Below are 20782 nucleotides of genomic sequence, written 5' to 3'. Positions count from 1 at the left end.
ACAGCACAAAGGTACCATCTGTAAATCAGGAAGCAGCCCTGACCAGACAATGAATCTGTGGCACCTGGATACTGGACTTCCAGCCTCCAGAATGTGAGAAGTAAATTTCTGTTGTTTGTAAGCCACTGACTTCATGTTATTTGTGGTGTAGTGGCCTAAATGGAATAATACATATAAACAGTGTGTCACAGGTGGAAGTGACTAGGATAAGGGCTGGAATGTAACAGCCTGTCTCTCACACTGGTCTCAGCAGGGAAACCAGTCTGTTGTTCTACTGTGAGGTCAGGCACCATTTTATTTAATATAAATAGGAGAATAAGAGACAAATCAGGTGAATATGGAAAATGCTTTCTTAGATTAGGAATAAAGGGAGCACTCCATTGGTGTGAAGCAGGAAGACCACAAGCTCAACCTGGGCAACTTAGTGTCTTAGTGTGACTCTGTCTCACAATTTAAAAGAAAACAATAAAGTTAAATTAAAAGGCCTGGGAATATAGCTCAGTGCAAAAGCCCTGGATTCAACCTTCAGAGCCCTCCCCAATCTAAGTAATTACTTATATTGTATCATGGTGCATTGATTTAGGATGTTATCTTGCAGATATATGCAATTTGTCAATGTTAGCAGAATGCACTTGGAAACTCTGTAATCTAAAAATAATAATTACCTTTTATTTCAGTGCACCAGGCATTGCACTAATCTTTTAATGCAAGAGTTGACCGGGGAGATTCCTAATGCTGGTGTCACCAGTATTGCCTCTCCTTTATGTGTCTGCCAGCTGTCAATTCCAGTGCTATATACACTCATTGTATGCGCATGGTATCAGATTAATCATCTTTACACCTACAGGATATAGATAACATTGCATTAACTTTATAGACAGATCAATATTGATATAGGTGTTGACTGCCTATGGGTACACACACCAAGTGCACGACACTACTGTATTTTCTCAATCTTCCTCCCCATGATTCTGCCACTGTGCTTTACTGCAGAAGAATTCAATGTCAGCACTGTATTCTTCCAATCATGGAATTAATCATACGAGTACTGTACCTCTGAAGATGTATTATGCACAAGAGTGTCTTCAGGCAAAGCAGAGAAAGACCCAACTGAAAAAGAGAACTATAGGCCAATCTCACTAATGAACATAGATGCAAAAATCCTTAATAAGATAATGGCAAACAGAATGCAGAAGATCATCAAGAAGATCATACACCCTGATCAAGTGGGATTCATCCCAGGGAGGTAGGGATGGTTCAATATACATAAAGCAATCAATGTAATACACTATATCAATAGAGCCAAGGACAAAAAACCATATGATTATCTCCATAGACACAGGAAAAGCATTTGACAAAATCCAACATACATTTATGATAAAAACCCTACAAAAAGTTGGAATAGATGGTCTCTGCCTCAAACTGATAGAAGCCATCTATGAAAAACCAACAGCCAATATCATACTAAATGGTCAAAAATTGAAATCCTTCACACTCAAATCAGGAACAAGACAAGGATGTCCACTATCACCACTCTTGTTCGATATATATCTGGAAACATTAGCCATGGCAATTAGACAAGAGAAAGAAATAAAAGGAATAAAGATAGGAAATGAAGAAGTCAAATTGTCATTATTTGCAGATGACATGATACTCTATATAGAAGACCCCAAGAACTTCACCAAAAGTTTTGTAGACTTAATAACCAAATTCAGTCAAGTAGCTGGTTACAAGGTCAACACACAAAAATCAATAGCTTTCCTCTACATTAATGACAGACTCACTGAGAGAGAAATAGGGCAAATAATTCCTTTCACAATAACATCCACAAAACTGAAATACCTAGGAATCATCCTAACAAAAGAAATTAAAAACCTCTTCTCTGAAAACTATGGCACTCTGATAAGAGAGATTGAAGATGATATCAGAAAATGGACAGACATCCCCTGCTCCTGGGTAGGAAGGATTAATAGAGTGAAAATGGCCATACTTCCAAAACTGCTATATAGATTTAATGCAATTCCAATTGAGATCCCAGCAGCATACTTCATAGACCTTGAGAAAACAATGCACAAATTCATTTGGAACAAGAAGAGACCCAGAATAGCAAAAGCAATTCTAGGTAACAGAGACATGGCTGGGGGTATAATAATCCCCAACCTGCAACTATACTACAAATCTACTGTGATAAAAACAGCATAGTACTGGCAAAGAAACAGACTTGAGGACCAGTGGAACAGATTAGAAGATGCAGAAACAGCACCAGACACACTCAGCCATCTCATCTTTTATAAAGGAGCCAAACACCCTCACTGGAGGAAAGATAGCCTCTTTAATAAATGGTGCTGGAAAAATTGGACTTCAACTTGCCAAAGATTAAATCTAGACCTATATCTCTCACCATGCACTAAACTAAAATCAAAATGGATTAAAGATCTAAATATTAAAATAGAAACTCTGAACCAGTTGGAACAGAGGTTAGGTAGAACCCTTGAAGACATTAGTGTAGGAAAAGATTTTATGAACAAAACCTCAGTTGCCTGTGAACTAGCACAAACAATCAACAAGTAGGTTCTCTTCTTATTAAAAGGCTTCTGCACAGCAAGAGAAACCACCAGAAGTGTGAAGAGACAACCCACAATGTGGGAAAAACTCTTCACCTGGTCTTCCTCAGACAAAGGTCTAGTATCTCAAATCTATAAAGAACTTAAAAAGATCAGACCTCCCAAGTTTAAAGAGCCAATAAAAAAATGGGCAGCTGAAATGAACAGACATTTCTCAGATAAAGAATTAGAAATAGCAAATAAAAACATGCAAAAATGTTCAACATCACTGGTCATTCAAGAGATGCAAATGAAAACAATGCTGATATTCCACTTCACTCCAGAAAGAATGGCTGCTATCATGAAATCAACCAATATAAATGCTGGCGGGGCTGTGGGGAAAGAGGAACCCTGCTCCACTGCTGGTGGGAGTGTAGACTGGTGCAAGCACTGTGGAAATCAGTATGGAGATACCTCAAAGAACTAGGACTGGATGTCCCATTTGACCATGCTATTCCACTGCTGGGGATCTTCCCCAAAGAATTAAAAACTCCCTTTTAATCCTCTTTGAACTTGCTAAGAAGGCAACATTATCTTTATTTCATTGGGATGAAAGCTGAAGGTCAGCAAGATGAGTGAGTAACCAAAATCATCTGAGACAAGTTCATTTATTCTTTACAGATGGCTCCAGAGGAGACACACAACCACCCAGAAGCCATAGGGCAGTCTTCTCTTGCTTTCTTTTCATCCCATGTGGACTTGTTCACAAGAGACAAGAACTCTTCCTTACACGGGGAAGCATCAGGAGGCAGTGGAATCTACACCATAAATAGAAGTGGTGTCATACTGTGAAAAGTATTAACAGGAGCCTTTTGGCCAGATGTACCATTGCCCCCAGCACAGAGGAGCAGAGCCCAGACCAGCACCAAGGAGGAGACCCACCAGGGCAGGAGCAGCAAACCTCCCCCACCTTGAAATGAGAAGACACATAAACAAGTCTCAAAACCAGACTTCTAGATCAACAAAAGCAACCCCAAAGGGAAATGCGATGGAACAATCTGATACTCAACCACCTGGACTCCCTGAACTGGCAAAAAAAGAAGATCTGGAAAGAATGAAATCAGAAATAATTTCTCAGATAACAGCAGAGATTGTACCCATAGTACAAGGCATGATTAATAAATCTAGAGAGGACACAGATTAAAAAAAATAGAGGAGCTGAGGAACATGATGGAATCACAACATAGGAAACCAAAGAAATCCATAAAACAGAATGCAAACAGATTTCCAGGAGATTAAAAACTCTATTGAAAGATTACACAGCAGAATGAGCCAAGGTGAGGACAGAATTTCAGGTATAGAAGATAAGATTGCAATTAGTGACCAGGAAAAGAAAGATTTCTTTAAAGTAATAAGGGATCATGAGAAATCAATCCAGCAGCTGCTAGATGATGCAAAGAAGAATAACATAGGACTGATCAGAGTCAATGAAGAAACAGGAGAGAGTGCAGACTACATTAAAAAAAAAACTGATCACAAAAGTGATGGCAGAAATCTTCACAAGAATGGGAAAAGAACTTAACATATAGATGAGTGAGGCATATAGTACTCCAAATAGCCATGATAAAAAAAAATACACCTAGGCATAAAATAGTTAAGATTACAGAAACCCAACAGAAGAACAAAATTCTACAAGCAGTTAGAGAAAAGAAACAAATCACATACAAAGGAAAGCCCATCAGAATCAGCAGACTTCTCAACACAAACCCTCAAGGTAAGAAGAGCTTGGAGTGATGGATTTCAAGCACTAAAGGAAAACAAAATCCATCATGCATTTATGATAAAAACCCTACAAAAAATTGAAATAGATGGTGTTTACCTCAATCTGATAAAAGCCATGTGTGAAAAACCAACAGCCAATATCATACCAAATGGTCAAAACCTGAAATCCTTCACACTAAAATCAGGAACAAAATGAGGATGTTCATCATCACCACTCCTGTTCAGCATATATTTGGGAATGTTAGCCACAGCAATTGGACAAGAGAAAGAAATGAAAAGAAAAAAGATAGGGAAGGAAGAAGTCAAATTGTCTTTATTTGCAGATGACATGGTATTCTATATAGAAGATCCCAAAAACTCCACCAAAAGTCTTCTAGACTTAATAACCAAATTCAGTAAAGTAGCTGGATACAAGGTCAACATGCAAAAACCAATAGCTTTCCTCTCCATGAACAACAGACTCACTGAAAGAGAAATGGGGCAGTCAATTCCTTTCACAATGGCATCTAAAAATTGAAATATCTATTAATCAACCTAAGAAAAGAAATCAAAGACCTCTACTCTGAAAACTATAGCACTCTGAAAAAAGATATTGAAGAGAATATTAGAAAATGGAAAGACATCACTTTCTCCTGGGTAAGGAGAATCAACATAGTGAAAATGACCATAATTCCAAACCTGCTATATAGATTCAACACAATCCCAATTGAAATCCCAGCAGCATACTTCATTGACCTTGAGAAAACAATCCAAAGATTCATTTGGAACAAGAAAAGACCTAGAATAGCAAAAGCAATTCTAGGCAACACAGACAAGAAGAGGGTATCACAACCCCCAACTTGGATCTATACTACAAAGCTACTGTGCTAAAAACACCATGGTACTGGCAAACAGACTTGAGTACAAGTGGAACAGATTAGAAGATGCAGAAATAACCCCAGAGAGAGAAGATCAGCTGGTCCCAGCACCTGGAAGGAAGCTCCCCGCCTCCATCCCAGGCTCCTAGGGCAGAGAAGATCAGCAGGTCTCAGCACCTGGAAGGAAGCTCCCCACCTCCATGCCAGGCTCCTAGGGCAGAGAAGGTGATCCACATGGGTGCCAGAAGCACCGCCTCCTGTGGAAATGAGAAGACACATAAACAAGTCTCAAAAACAGACTTCTGGATCACCTACAGCAACCCCAAAGGGAAACGAGATGGAACAATCTGATACTCAACCACCTGGACTCTCTGAACTGGCAACAAAAGAGGATCCAGGAAAAATGAAATCAGAAATAATTACTCAGATAGCAGCAAAGATTTTGCTCATGGTGCAAGACATGATTAATAAATCTAGAGAGGACACAGATAAAAAAATAGAGGATCTGAGGAACATGATGGAATCCCAACATAGGAAACAAATGGAATCTATAAAACAGATACAAACAGATTTCCAAGAGATTAAAAATTCCATCGAAAGTCTGCACAGCAGAATGAACCAATGTGAGGATAGAATTTCACATATAGAAGATAAGATTGCAATTAGTGACCAGGAAAAGAAAAATTGCTTTAAAATTGTAAGAGAACATGAGAAATCAATCCAGCAGCTGCTAGATGATGCAAAGAAGAATAACATAAGACTGATTGGAGTCAGTGAAGAAAGAGGAGAGAATGCAGAAAACATAAAAAAACTGTTCACAGAAGTGATGGCAGAAAACTTCCCAAGGAGGGGAAAAGAACTTGACATAGAGATAAGTGAGGCATATAGGACTCCAAATAGCCTTGATCAAAAAAAATCTACACATAGGCATATAATAGTTAGGATTCCAGAAATCCAACAGAAGAACAAAATTCTACAAGCAGTGAGAGAAAAGAAACAAATCACATACAAAGGAAAGCCCATCAGAATCACAGCAGACTTCTCAATGCAAATCCTCAAGGCAAGAAGAGCTTGGAGTGATGTATTTCAAGCCCTAAAGGAAAACAGCCTCCAACCCAGATTGATGTATCCTGCAAAACTATCTTTCAAAATTGATGGGGAAATAAGATACTTTCATGACAAAGAGCACCTCAGAAACTTCATGAATACCAAACCGGCACTCCAAAAAATTTTAGACAATACCCTAGGAAAAGACAATGAGGATCACAACCCCAGGAAACCCAGCAGAATGAATCCATTGGGTGTGACAAATTAAATGCAAAGGGGGAGAATCCAACAAAAAGAAAAAGTCCAATACTTTTTCTCCAACTAGTGACAGGATCATATGGCTTTTTCCTTTCCTCTGTTAAAATGACTACTTTTGAGGGTGGATCTTCCAATGCTGAACCAACACTGCCATCCCTATAACAAAACCACTTTCTACATACTGCCAGATCTGACTTCTAATAGTTTGTTCTGTTAAACAAATTTCTGTCTATGTTCATACTTTTTTCTTCTATTATCTTTATCCAGTTTTAGGATTAGCACAAAGTTGAGTTCCTAAAATGAGGGGACAAGTGTTCCTTCTTTTTCTGCTTTAATTGTTTGATATAATTTATCAGTTAAAATGTATTTGAGCCTGCTGTTGTCATATAGGTAGGTTTTCAAGCTAGGAATATACTTTCTTTAATAGGTGCTATTCAAATTTTATATTTTCTCCAGAGGTAGTTTCATTAATTTGTCTTCCAAGGTACTTCTTAGAAGTTGTCAAATTTATTTCAAAACAGATTTTTGAAATATGCTTTCTATATCCTTTTAAATTCTGTAAAATCTGTGGTAATGTCTCCTAGATCTTGGTAATGTAATTTTAAAAATGTATAATTGATATTGTGTAACAGGAAGTAAAGGTCTAAAGGAGCAGGGGAATTTGGAGGGGTAGGGGAAAGGAAAAAAAGGAAAAGAAAAAATATGAGAAAAGGAAAAAAATGGAAATAAAGATTTTGCAAATAGGGAGGGGTGGAGGGGGTGAAGGGAGGGCAGGGGAAGGGGAAAAAAATAATAACCAAGATACTCATGTAATGGTACAAGATCCCAATGATGAATGTAACTGTATTTTATACCTAAAATGTACCGATAAATTTAATGGGGGAAAAAAAAAGCAAAAAAAAAAAAAATACAACCATGTAAAAGAATTATGCAAAACAGTGCATTATTAAACTCAACTCCAGTGTTTGTCAATATTAAAAAGAAAAAGTCATGACAAGGCTTTTAAAATTTTTAACTTCATCTTCCTAATGAGTGTATAATTCAATCTTATTATTGTACTGATTAGTATTTTTCTAATTCTAGAGTTGCACACCATTCCTTGTGCTATACTGGCTATTTATCATCTTATGTCTATGTTTTAATTGGGTTGTCTAGTAATGAGCTCTAAGAATTTTTATATATTCTGGTCATAGGTTATATGCATTGTAAATATGGTATGTTTAAGGACTACTTTTCATTTTAATGATGTCATTTAAAGTTCTAAATTTTGATGGAATCTCATTTATCAATTTTTTCTTTTATATATCATGTTTTTTGTATCCTAGGTAGTTCTTGCCTACCCTGAATTCATAAATATTTTCCCTTATAATTTCTTCTTAAAGTTTTATACTTTTAGGCTTTCTTATTTAAGTTCATAGATCCTTTCAAGTTATTTTCATGTATGGAAAAAAAGGGTTGAGGTTAATTTTTTATATACGGATACCAGGTGTTCTAGTAGCATTTGCTGAAAACACTATCTCTTCCTTGGCTCTTGAATTGAGTTTATATTTTATAAAATGCTAATGTTAAGTAATCTTTCAAAACTCAGTGGACCATATATGTGTGGATCTATTTCTAGATTCTCTGTTTTATTCCAATGATCTGTATGTCTTTCCTTACACCAACACTGCCTTGATTACTGTAGCTTTAGAAGAAGTCTTAAAATTAGTTACTAAGCATCTTCCAACACTGTTTTTGTTTTTAACTTTTCTAGGTCCTTTGTACTCCTACATAACTTTTAAATTTTAACATCCAATTCTTCATTTATAGCAAGTATACACAGACCTGAATTTTTATATATACCTTGTGTTTTCTAATCCTGCTAAATTCAAATACAAGTTCTAGGGGCTCCTAGAGATTTCTTAGTATTTTCTCTGTAGATGATCATTTCATCTACATATAAAGATTTTGCTTCTGCCGTGCCAATCCTATCCTAGTTGTGTCATTTTATTGCCATACTATTTTGCTGGGGACTAGGTTTCAAAGTTCAATGGACAGATAAAGAGTAAGCATATCTGACTTTGTTCCCCACCTTAAGGAGAAAGCATTGTATCTTCTCCATTTATATAAGGCATTCTCACTGGAAGTATGGAGTACATGTCTTTAATCTGTTGAGAAGTTTCTGTTTTACTTCTAGTCTCCTGATAGCTTTTACCATGAACAGCTGTAGAATTTAGTCCACTATTTTTTCTCCAACTAGTGACAGGATTATATGGCTTTTGCCTTTCCTCTGTCAAAATGATGACTTTTGGGGGTGGATCTTCCAATGCTGAACCAACACTGCCATCCCTATAACAAAACCACTCTCTACATACTGCCAGATCTGACTTCCAATAGTTTGTTTTGTTAAACAAATTTCTATCTATGTTCGTGCTTTTTTCTTCTATTATCTTTATCCAGTTTTAGGATTAGCACAATGTTGAGTTCCTAAAATGAGGGGAGAAGTGTTTCTTCTTTTTTCTGCTTTGTTTGATATAATTTATCAGTTAAAATGTTTATGACCCTGCTGTTGTCATATAGATGAGTTTTCAAGCTAAGAATATACTTTCTTTAATAGGTGCTATTCAAATTTTATATTTCCTCCAGAGGTAGTTTCATTAATTTGTCTTCCAAGATACTTCTTAGAAGTTGTCAAATTTATTTCAAAAAAGAATTTTGTAATATGCTTTCTATATCCTTTTAAATTCTGTAAAATCTGTGGTAATGTCTCATAGATCTTAATATTGTAATTTAAAAAATGTATAACTGATATTATGTAACAGGAAGAAAAGGTCTAAAAGAGCAGGGGAATTGGTAGGGGTAGGGGAAGGGAAAAAAGGGCAAGGAAAAAATATGAGAAGAGGAAAAAAAATGGAAACAAGGTCTTTGCAAATAGGGAAGGGTGGAAGGAGTGAAGGGAGGGCAAGGGAAGGGGAAAAAAATAAGAACCAAGATACTCATGTAATGGTACAAGATCTCAATGAGGAATGTAACTGTATTTTATACCAAAAATGTACCAATAAACTTAATGGGGAAAAAAAAGAAATAACCCCAAAGACACTCAGCCACCTCATCATTGACAAAGGAGCCAAACACCCTCACTGGAGGAAAGATAGCCTCTTTAATATATGGTGCTGGAAAAATTGGGCTTCAACTTGCCAAAGATTAAAACTAGACCTGTATCTCTCACCATGCACTGAACTAAAATAAAAATGGATTAAAGATCTAAATAGTAAAACAGAAATGCTGAACTGGCTGGAAGAGGTTAGGATGAACTTTTGAAGACATTGGTGTAGGAAAAGATTTCATGAACAAAACCTCAGTTGTCCATGAACTAGCACAAACATTCAAAAAGTGGGATCTCTTCTTATTAAAAAGCTTCTGCACAGCAAGAGAAAACACCAACAGTGTGAAGAGACAACCCACAATGAGGGAAAACATTTTCGCCTACTGTTCCTCAGACAAAGGTCTACTATCTAGTACCTATAAAGAACTTAAAAAAATCAGACCTCCCAAATTTAAAAACCCAATCCAAAAATGGGCATCTGAAATGAACAGACATTTCTCAGACAAAGAAGTAGAAATAGCAAATAAACATATGAAAAAAGGTTCAACCTCACTAGTCTTTGGAGAAATGCAAATGAAAACAATGCTGAGATTTCACCTCACCCTAGAAAGAATGCCTGCTATCATGAAATCAACCAATAACAAATGCTGGTGGGGCTGTGGGGAAAGAGAAACACTGCTCCACTGCTGGTGGAAGTGTAGACTGGTGCAACCACTGCGGAAATAAGTATGGAGATACCTCAGAGAACTAGGACTAGAAGTCTTGTTTGACCCAGCTATTCCCCTGCTGGGTATCTTCCCCAAAGAATTTCCAGAATCATACCACAGTGAGATATGTGCACCCATTTCATAGCAGTACTGTTTGTAATAGCTAAAACTTGGAAGCATCCCAAATGTCCATCAACTGGAGACTGGATAAAGAAAATGTGTGTTTTCTTTAGAAAATGGAGTATGACTCAGCCATAAAAAATGAGAGATTACAGACATTTACAGCTAAATGGATGCACATTGAGGCCATACACTTAAGTGAAATAAACAGGACACAGATTGTGTAAATACCGAATAGTTTCCCTAGTGTGAGAAACTGAAAGTGTATCTAAGGACTATAAGTGATAATAGATAAGGTGAAATAGGAAGAAAAGGGGCAAAGGGGAAGGGGAAGTGGGAGGGGTAGGGGAAAGGAAAGAAGGGAATGGGATTAATATGAGAAAATGAAAAAATAGAAACAAAATCTTTGTAAATAGTGAGGGATGGAGGGGTTGAAGGTTGGAAAGGGAATGGGGAAATATTATGAACCGAGAGAGTATCTAAAGGTGCAAAGTTCCAATGATGAATGTCATTATATTGTATACCTAAAATGTACAAATAAAATTAAGGCAAAAAACGAAAAGTATTAAGAAGTATTTTGCAGTATTAAAAATATGACTACTGAAGAATTCCTCTCATTATGTTGATATTTAACTGGAGGGGAAATATTTGTTAAGCAAAAAGAAATTTTGGTGTGATCCTTGTATGTGATTCATAATCTGCACTACTTTGAAGGAAAGATGATCTAAAATGTTACCAATTTGGATTTCTTGGACACAAGTACATCCCTTTAAGGAAAATTGTTACTAACAGGGAAAAGGAGACAGACTCTGTGGTCATATGATCAGCCACCAAAATAGGCTTGAAGGTTCTCTGTGTTTTAGTTCCACGCTAAAGATAGGTGTGTCACCAGCTGGGCAGTAACACAGGGTTCTGTCTCCTACACACCAGTCAAAGTGGGGTGCATGGTGGTCAAATTCAAGCCTAAAGTGGTTAACAATGTGCCTGTGGGATTCAGTCTTCATGCCTTATTTATGCAACTGATACGGATTTCTGTGCTTCAACTCTTCCCCTTTCCTCATGACCCAGATCTGCCTTGTCTGGCTTGGTCACAGAGACCTTCGTGTTTTCCTGTTCCTTGTCTCCTTCCAGAGTGCCTTGAGTGCCTGCCAGCAGAAAGGAATTATGCTGCCACAACCTCTGGCATCCTGGGCCATTTGGGACTGTGCGATTGAGTCATCCTAGTGGATTTCTTTGTTCTATCTGCCTACTCCTTGCTCTAAAGATTGGTGATTACCACTCATTTTCTCTGTAATGAGGTCATGGGGTGGGGGCAGTAATGCTGCTTTCCAGGGTCCCCTCCAGAGGCCAACTCTGAATTCTAATCCAACAAGTAAATCTACATTTCATGGCCAAGCCAAAATCCAGTGCTGTGAGGCAGGATAGAAGGTGCAAAGAGCCAAAGTGAGCTAAAGTTGCTTGGAAAAAAAGCAGCTAGAGGAAATGAGGATTAAGAAAACTATGAGAGTGAATCCCAACAAATGTGGCTTAGCTGAAGTGTAATCAAGACATTTGAGACCACTTGCTGCAAGGTTCAGAGCGATGCCTTCCAGCTCATGCTGCAGGCTTTGTCAGATCTGCTACCTACCAGCTCACAGCAAGAGGTGACCAGCCCCTCACAAACCATTCCCAGCCAATTATTCCCTTTACTGAAACAATGAAATGAAAACAACACTCTGCCTTTAGGCAAGATTACATAATATCAAAATAGGAATCAACTAATAATAGGGACTAACTAATAATCATGAGCTCTTATAGTCACACAAATTATTTCATACAAATGGTCACTCTCAAAAGCAATATGAAGCTGCTTACAGTAAACATGTCAGCTACTTAAAGTCCATTATCAGAGAAAAAAATGAACACTAGCAGTCAGGGAGCATTAGAAGCAGAGGCCCATGGGATGTGGCTTTCAGACCTGAGCTTTCTGGCAGTGCCTACAGAATGGACCAATGGTGAACTGTCAATTAAAGTAGAATTCATCATTATGCCCAGCAATAGTAAATGATTTGTATGGAATAAGTACTATATGCCAGAGATGGATTATTTCATGCAATCATCACATCAGCTCCATATCTTTTTAAAAAAGAGGAAGACAGGTAATTTATCTAAAGTCGGAAGGGTGAGACAAAAAAGTTATAGTTGAGGGAGGAGCATCCCTACTCCAAGGTTTATCTAGACCAAGCCTGCTTCACCATGGGGATATAATCAGCTCTTACACAAAGACAAATTTTCCAATGGCAATTCAGACATCCTCATTGTTTTAGTCACATCAACTTTCAAAAGTCCATCTAATACTTGTTCCAAATAAATTTTTGGATTATTTTCTCAAGGTCTGTGAAGTATGCTGCTGGGATTTCAATTGGGATTGCATTGAATCTATATAGCAGTTTTGGAAGGAAGGCCATTTTCACTATGTTGATCCTTCCTTCCCAGGAGCAAGGGATGTCTTTCCATTCTCTGATAGCGTCTTCAATCTCTCTTTTCAGAGTGCTGTAGTTTTCAGAGAAGAGGTCTTTGGTTTCTTATATTAGGATGATTCCTAGGTATTTCAGTTTCTTGCTATTGTGAAAGGAATTGTTTGTCCTATTTCTCTCACAGTGAGTCTGTTGTTAGTGTAGAGGAATGCTAGTGATTTTTGGGTGTTGACCTTGTATCCAGTTACTTTACTGAATTTGGTGATTAAGTCTAGATGAATTTTGGTGGAGTTCTTGGTCATATATATGTAGAGAGTATAATGTCATCTCCAAATAATGACAATTTGACTTTTTCATTTCCTATCTTTATTCCTTTTATTTCTTTCTCTTGTCTAATTGCTGTGGCTAATGTTTCCAGAACTATGTTGAACAGGAGTGGTGATAGTGGACATCCTTATCTTGTTCTTGATTTTAGTATGAAGGATTTCAGTTTTTGACCATTTCATATGATATTGAGTGTTGGTTTTTCACAGATGGCTTTTATCAGATTGAGGTAAACACCATCTATTCCAATTTTTTGTAGGGTTTTTATCATAAATGCATGTTGGATTTTGTCAAACTTTTGAGACCTAGAATAGCAAGAGCAATTCTAGACAACAGAGACATGCCAGGGTGTATCACAACCCCCAACTTGAAACTATACTACAAAGCTACTGTGATAAAAACAGCATGGTAATGGCAAAGAAACAGACTTGAGGACCAGTGGAACAGATTAGAAGATGCAGAAACAACTGCAGACACACTCAGCCATCTCATCTTCAATAAAGGAGCCAAACACCCTCACTGGAGGAAAGATAGCCTCTTTAATAAATGGTGCTGGAAAAATTGGGCTTCAACTTGCCAAAGATTAAAACCAGACCTATATCTCTCACCAGGCACTAAACTAAAATCAAAATGGATTAAAGATCTAAATATTCAAATAGAAACTCTGAACCAGCTGGAACAGAGATTAGGTAGAACCCTTGAAGACATTGGTGTAGGAAAAGATTTTATGAACAAAACCTCAGTTGCCCATAAACTAGCATAAACAATCAACAAGTGGGATCTCTTCTTATTAAAAGGCTTCTGCACAGCAAGAGAAACCACCAGCAGTGTGAAGAGACAACCCACAATGTGGGAAAAATTTTTCACCTACTGTTCCTCAGAGAAAGGTCTACTATCTAGAATGTATAAAGAACTTAAAAGAATCAGAGTTCCCAAATTTAAAGACTCAATCCAAAAATAGACATCTGAAATGAACAGACATTTCTCAGACAAAGAAGTAGAAATAGCAAACAAACATATGAGAAGTGTTTAATTTCAGTGCTCATTGGAGAGATGCAAATGAAAACAATGCTGAGATTCCACCTCACCCCAGAAAGAATGGCTGCTATCATGAAAACAACCAATAATAAATGTTGGTGGGGCTGTGGGGAAAGAGGAACACTGCTCCACTGCTGGTGGAAGCGTAGACTGGTGCAAGCACTGTGGAAATCAGTATGGAGATACCTCAAAGAACTAGGACTGGAAGTTTCATTTGACCCAGCTATTCCCCTGCTGGGTATCTTCCCCAAAGAATTAAAAGAATCATACCACAGCAATATATGGGCATCCATGTTCATAGTAGCACCATTTGTAAAAGCTAAAACTTGGAAGCATCCCAAATGCCCATCAACTGGGGACTGGATAAAGAAAATGTGTTTTTTCTTTAGAAAATAGAGTACTGCTCAGCCATAAAAATGAAAAATTAGAGACATTTATAGCTAAATGGATGCACATTGAGGCCATACTCTTAAGTGAAATAAATAGGACACATATGTGTAAATACCAAATAGTTTCTCTAGTGTGAGAAACTGAAAGTGCAAATAAGGACTAAAAGTTATAGTAGATAATGTGAAATAGGAAAAAAGGGGGCAAAGGGGAAGGGGAAATAGGAGAGGTAGGGGAAAGGAAAGAAGGGAATGGAATTGATATGAGAAAATGGAAAAATGGAAACAAATTCTTTGTAAATGGGGAGGGATGGAGTGCTTGATGGGAGGGGAGGGGAATTGGGAAAAAATAACCAAGAGAGATTATAAAGGTGCAAATTTCCAATGATGAATGTCATTATATTGTATATCTAAAATGTACCAATAAAATTAAATTTAAAAAGTCTGTCTGATAATTCACATAAGTATATGTACTTTGTTTCTGACAGATGATAAATAAGCACTGCCCTTTTTCCTCCAGGAGCCGGAGACCAGTGGGTTTATTATTAGAGCAGATGCCTCTTCTGAGGATGATGGGCAATGCCAAGCATGTCGAGGATGACTATGGTGATCCACGGTGACTAGGTTGTATGGAGCTACAGAACAAAGAAAGGAGGAGAAAGAAGAAATCTGCTGGTTTGGAATATTAGGCTAGTGCAGTGTTATCTCAGACACTCCTTCTGTGTCCTCCTCCCAGTCCCATTCTCTTAGGTTTTCCTTTTGGCTCCCACAGTGAGATAGAGGCTCAGGTTCTAAGGCCTATCTTTGCATGATTTTATGAGGTGACTTCAGTTGGGACAGAATTCCTCAGTGCCTCATCCCTGCTGGGCATGGTCTTCACAAAATGCTGGTAGAGATCCTTTCATGTTATCTGGCCTAGAGGACAGGGCAGTGCCAGGGGGAAGCAGGGACTGGAATAGGCTGGCATGAGCCCTGCCACTTTCCCTTCCCAGAGCTGCCCCTGAGTGCTGGATCATTGCTCACAAGACGTGGGGCTGGAGGGCAGTGACACAAGAACAAACACAACTTTCTTTCTTTTTTTTTTTTTTTTGTATGTTAACTATACCTAGATTTTTTTTAATGTGCAAAAGGTTATATACACTTTCTTGGAGTTGCAATTACTTAATAAGTTTAACTGGATCCGGGGTGGCAGGGCCCAAGTGTCAGTGCTCAACCATCAAAGCAAAGTGGACACTATTCTTGTAAGGGACACAGAAGCAAAACAAATGGTAAGAATGGTCGGATATGTGTAGACCCATGGCACTGGTTAATGTATCATGGTGTTTGTGGAAGTGAAATACATAGGAAGCCTACTTTTAAAAAATGCTAAATATAGTTTTTAAAGTTATTTTAGGGCTATATTACAAAATTGTTTGGTAAACACTGACTAATCCATACATGGGAAGAAATCTCTTATATTTTGAGTTCTTTTTCTTGAGCTGGGCACAGTGATAAGAACCTGTAGTCCCTAGAGCCAGGGATATAGCTCAGTGGCACTGTGCCTGCCTCACAAGCGCAAGGTCCTGGGTTCAAGCCCTGGTACCTCAAAAAATAAAACCTGTAGTCCCAGCTGTTCAGAAGCCTTAGAGAGGCAGCCTGGCTAACACAGTGAGATCTTGACTTTTATAAGAACAATAAAGGACATAATACAGCACATGCTCAAGGCCCTGAGTTTAATCCCAGCACCCGAAGAGCAAAAAACAAAAATATTTTCCCTCTTCGTTTATCAGAACTAAGCAGCCTTACTACATCACAGAGTGATTCATAAGACTTCATAATTTGACAAATCAGATAATTTGCTTTTTTCAGTGTTAGCCCTAGTATTTTTCTAATAACTACCTTGGATTTTAGTGCCAGAAGATTACATTAACAGGAAGGTAAGAAACAAAATTAACTGAAGAAGGAATTAGTCTCCAAATAATTTTCTCAGTGAATGAATAAATACACTTTTAAGTTTATACTGGTAGTTGTTTCCTCCCAGACCTTCATCTTTGGAGGGAGAATGAAATAGCTTATGAATCTTTTCATGTTAATGAAGTCCCCAAACTGATGATCTAGTTCTAACCTACTCACTCTCAAATTCCCTAAGTGTATAAGCAAAAGTGACCTAGAACACAGACGTTTATATGAATAAATAAACATGGGGAATGATCATACTGAGCAGACAGGCTCAATACTGATGTTTTGAGACATGACCTGGTCCTCTAGTACTTCCCATTTGATTCAGCTATGCTATAAAAACCTTAATGACTAACTGAATCTCTTTCTGGCATGTAGGACATGAGGCCCCAGACTTCTTTAGTCTTCTAGTGCAGTGAAAGCAAGTGGTAAGATGGCTTGTCCTCCATGAATAATGTTTCCATCTCATGGTCTTCTCTCACATAAGCTATTTGGCTTCAAGATATTCTGGCAATCCTCCATGTTTTCTGTCTCTACTTTCTGCTCAAAAATGTTATATGATTGTTCTCCCATGCTTGAGATGGTCTCTTGGCTTTCAGAACTGTGAGCCAAATCCAAAAATTCCATTGAGCCGCAGGGATTAAACAGTTTGGAATTGTCTTCCTTGACACAAACATCTTTAGGTCTAACAACTGGAGCTGAAATGGTTCTTTGGCAATCAGGGACATCGATTCCTTCATTTTCTGACTCTTGCCTGGTGAGTTAAATTTCTTGCACTCTGTACACTGCCACTCATCCTCAGAGGTGACTTCTACACCAGTATCATCACTTAAGGACTCGGAGTCCTCAAGGTCATCACTTTTTCCCACTTCAGTCATCTTTTTATTACTCATTTTCCCTACTTCTTCACTTGCCTGTTCAGTATCAGCAGTTTCAACTTTTATTCCAACACCTAACTGCTCTGATACTGACTCAATTAAAAACCACAAATCATCTGTAGTATCTGAAACAATGGCAGTACCTATATGCTGATGAGTCTGTAAATCAATTGAGCCATTGCTTCTAGGTGTATAGTTGCTTCTCAAGTTTCCTAGAAACCACCAAGGCAGGCCCGCTACATCCCACTCCTCAAACCCAAGGTCCAGCCCAGCAGTCTCATCTTGGGTTAAATTTTTGATCAAGTCTTCATCTCCTCTAGAATTTTTGTGTTTATGTTGTGAGGTAGGCAGTGTGTGAGCACCACCTTCTTCAGTTCTTTTCCTGGCACTGGAACCTTCGTGTGCACTTTGCTTTGCTTGGTCTTGACTTGGAATATCCATACTGTGATCCTGTGTGAGAGCGAGAGTCTGTGCAGCATCTGTAGTAGCAGTGGCTAAAGTGACAAGATTCTTTCTCAGCATATCATAGAGAGAGCTTGGATCTTTCACAGAGAAGCTCTGACGTCCTAACAGTTCTCCCAAAAGATCTTCTCCACAATATACCATGTGCTGCTCCTCAGATCACAAAGCTGCTTCACCATCACATACTGGCTGAGATAGTGCATTACCTCTTTAACAGTGAACATTTCACCTTGTGCACCTGATGCCTGGAAAATCTTCAAAAGTGGCAGTTTGGTCATACCTGACTGATTTGCTCTGAAGAGATCCTGCAAGCACGCTCAGATGTTGAACACTGGGCAGAGGTGCAATGTGATGTCATGTTGGCAGTGAAGATACTTCAGTCTGTTGATAAAACTTATCGCTGCTCCATGAGGTGCTCCCCCTTGGAGCCCGGGGTGAGGAGTGGTAGTTGCAGGTCCTATGGCTTCAGCATAGTTGTGTTTGAAAGGGCCAAACACAACTTTCATAAGAGAAAGTTCCAGTTTCCTCCCTGGTTCCCAGGAAGCTGCATCAGCATGGAGGGAATAGATCTCCAAGTTTTATCTGCCACTTGAGAAAGTGCCTGCAGAATGCTCAACACACTTGTTTGCTTTTAATAATGGATTAGAAGCTAAGTGGAGAAAGTGAAGCTCCCGCAGCTCCAAGGAGAACATTGGACATTCTGCTGCCATGAATTTTAACAGCATTTCATTTCAGCCATTTCTTTTGAAAAGATCCCAAAGCAATTTTAGAAGCAGTGCATTCTCAGAGTGCTGCACCTAGGCAGCGGAGTTGGGGTAGCCCCTCTCCAGAGCACCTGGGATGTTCTTCTCACCCTACCACAGGCTTCCACCTGCACTGGGGAAATGGTATCCAGCTGAATCTCAGGTTAACAGAGCAGCCTTTCAATCCCTGGGCCACTCCCTCCTGGATGTGTGACCCTGTATGAATTATATCACCTCTCTCAACCTAAGATGAGCCCCAAATCAGTAGTAGCAGTGGCAGAAAATAAATAAAGTGGAGAGCAAAGCAACAATAACATTCGATGAGCTGCCGGTCATTTGGCTCACTGCTTTGTGTTTTTCAGTAATAATTATACCTACACCTCACCCTAGATATCTTTAGCTTTATGAAGAAGAGAAGCTGGCATCCAGAGGAAGCCAAACACCCAAGATCATATAGTAAGTGACCTGGACTTGACCTGCAGTTAGAAATCTTTTCCCCTGCTTTGGCCATCACGTCTAACACAGCCTCCCTATGAGAGTTGGTGGCTGGCTGAATGGGAGCTGTGTGAGTGAGACACGTCCTAAGATACACTGAGGAGCTGATGCTGCTGGGGCAACTCTCTGAGAAGATTTAGGGGCATGCAATGTCCTTGTGGACACCATGGTGGATTTGGTGTTGGAAAGAACCATGTTCTTTTCTTCCCATTTACAGTAGTAGCTCACTTCTCCTATACCAGCAGCTTCTCCAGAGGTTAACACTGTTCTTGGTCATCCTCAGCCACCTACCCTCTTTCCTCAACTGCAGGCCACCTAATTTGTGCCTTCATCACACTAATGAGAGCACTTTCAGTCTCTCTCATTCCTGAAAAGCCTTTTCTCATTTGGCTACCTGTACTACACTTTCCTTTCTTTCCCTCTCTTCTCCCCTCCCTTCCCCTCCTCTGCTCTGCTCTCCCCTCCCCTTCCCTTCCCTCCCTCCCTACCTCTCCTTTCTGCTGCTCTCTTCTTCCCTCCTCTTTAATCTGCCCTTTGCCTGTCCTTTACTGTCCTTTCCTTCTCTACTCATCTCTCTACCCACATGCTCTTACTTAGTTTTCTTATATAGTCCTTTGGAGCCAGTTATCATCAGATCATATGCTACTACACTCCAAACTATGACTTCCACCCAGTCACTCTTCTGAGAAGGGTCCCATGTATCCAAGTACTTAGGGGCCACCTCAAGCTGGACATCCACAACATATCTATACCCAAAGATAAAAAAAATTATTAAACACAAATTATTGCCATTGTCCAATTTGCTTTTCAAGCCAATAGTCATCACAGATCCTCAGAAAGGTAAATTTGATCTTGATGTCTCCCTAATGATAGACAAGTCACTGGCTTCTTGTGTTTTGGACAGTCTGGACCTGAGGTCTGAACCATGAGCAGCAGGAGAGCTGTATAATTCACCATCAGCTCCCTCAGGCTTTGCATCCTGGCTCCCTTGTATGATCAGGCCATACACATACACCCCTTGCCTTTATGAGATGATGGTTGACTCCAAAGAAGTGGCTGAAATTATCCAGAAAAAGTGTTTGAGAAGAACAAAATCCTTAGGAACGCTAAGAATTCCAGGAAGAGGTGCAAAGGAGGGTCCATTGGAGAAGACAGGGTTGTGGTTGCCAAGGCAATAGAAATGCAGTACAGAGTACAGGAAGTGTTGAAAGCCAAGGGAAGTGGCAGTTTTGTGGCAGGGTTATGCTAACAGCATCTGAAGCCCAGAGACCACAAAAACAGGTCCTCAGCTTCACCAGTGGAAAAGCCCTATGGACACAGGGTGGAAGCTGTTACTCTCAGCTCCTTTCCAGTCATGACTCCTTTGAGTCATGCTCTTCTACGTCTTTGCAATTCCCATTCCCTAGAATGATTTTTCTTTCTCCAGTTCTCTTGGCAAACTTATGCACATTTTTCAATGCTCATTTATTCAATCAACAAATACATATTAAATGTCCACGTGACGGTTAACTCTAGTTGTGTCAACTTGACTGGCCTAGAATCTGCCCAAGGAATTACTACAGCACACTTTTGGGTGTGTCTGGGTGGGTCATGGAGAAGTCTCCTTTGGTATTATATATGCTCCCAGGCCCCATCCTTTCTAGTTCTATTCCCCTCCTCTGCT

The 20782-nt window shown here is 39.0% G+C and overlaps 1 pseudogene; it reads right to left on the bottom strand.

Moving 5' to 3' along the window:
- Window positions 1-16869: 16869 nt before the first annotated feature.
- Window positions 16870-18239, bottom strand: LOC101719880 (protein Mdm4-like; annotated as a pseudogene).
- Between the last annotated feature and the right edge of the window lie 2543 nt (window positions 18240-20782).

This window comes from Heterocephalus glaber, unplaced genomic scaffold (genome assembly GCF_053883595.1).
Source record: "Heterocephalus glaber isolate CG9 unplaced genomic scaffold, H.glaber_assembly_v1.0 deba00000281, whole genome shotgun sequence".
Classification (NCBI taxonomy): domain Eukaryota; kingdom Metazoa; phylum Chordata; class Mammalia; order Rodentia; family Bathyergidae; genus Heterocephalus; species Heterocephalus glaber.
The sequence above is the reverse complement of the archived record's forward strand: the minus strand, read 5'-3'. Positions and strand labels throughout refer to the sequence as shown.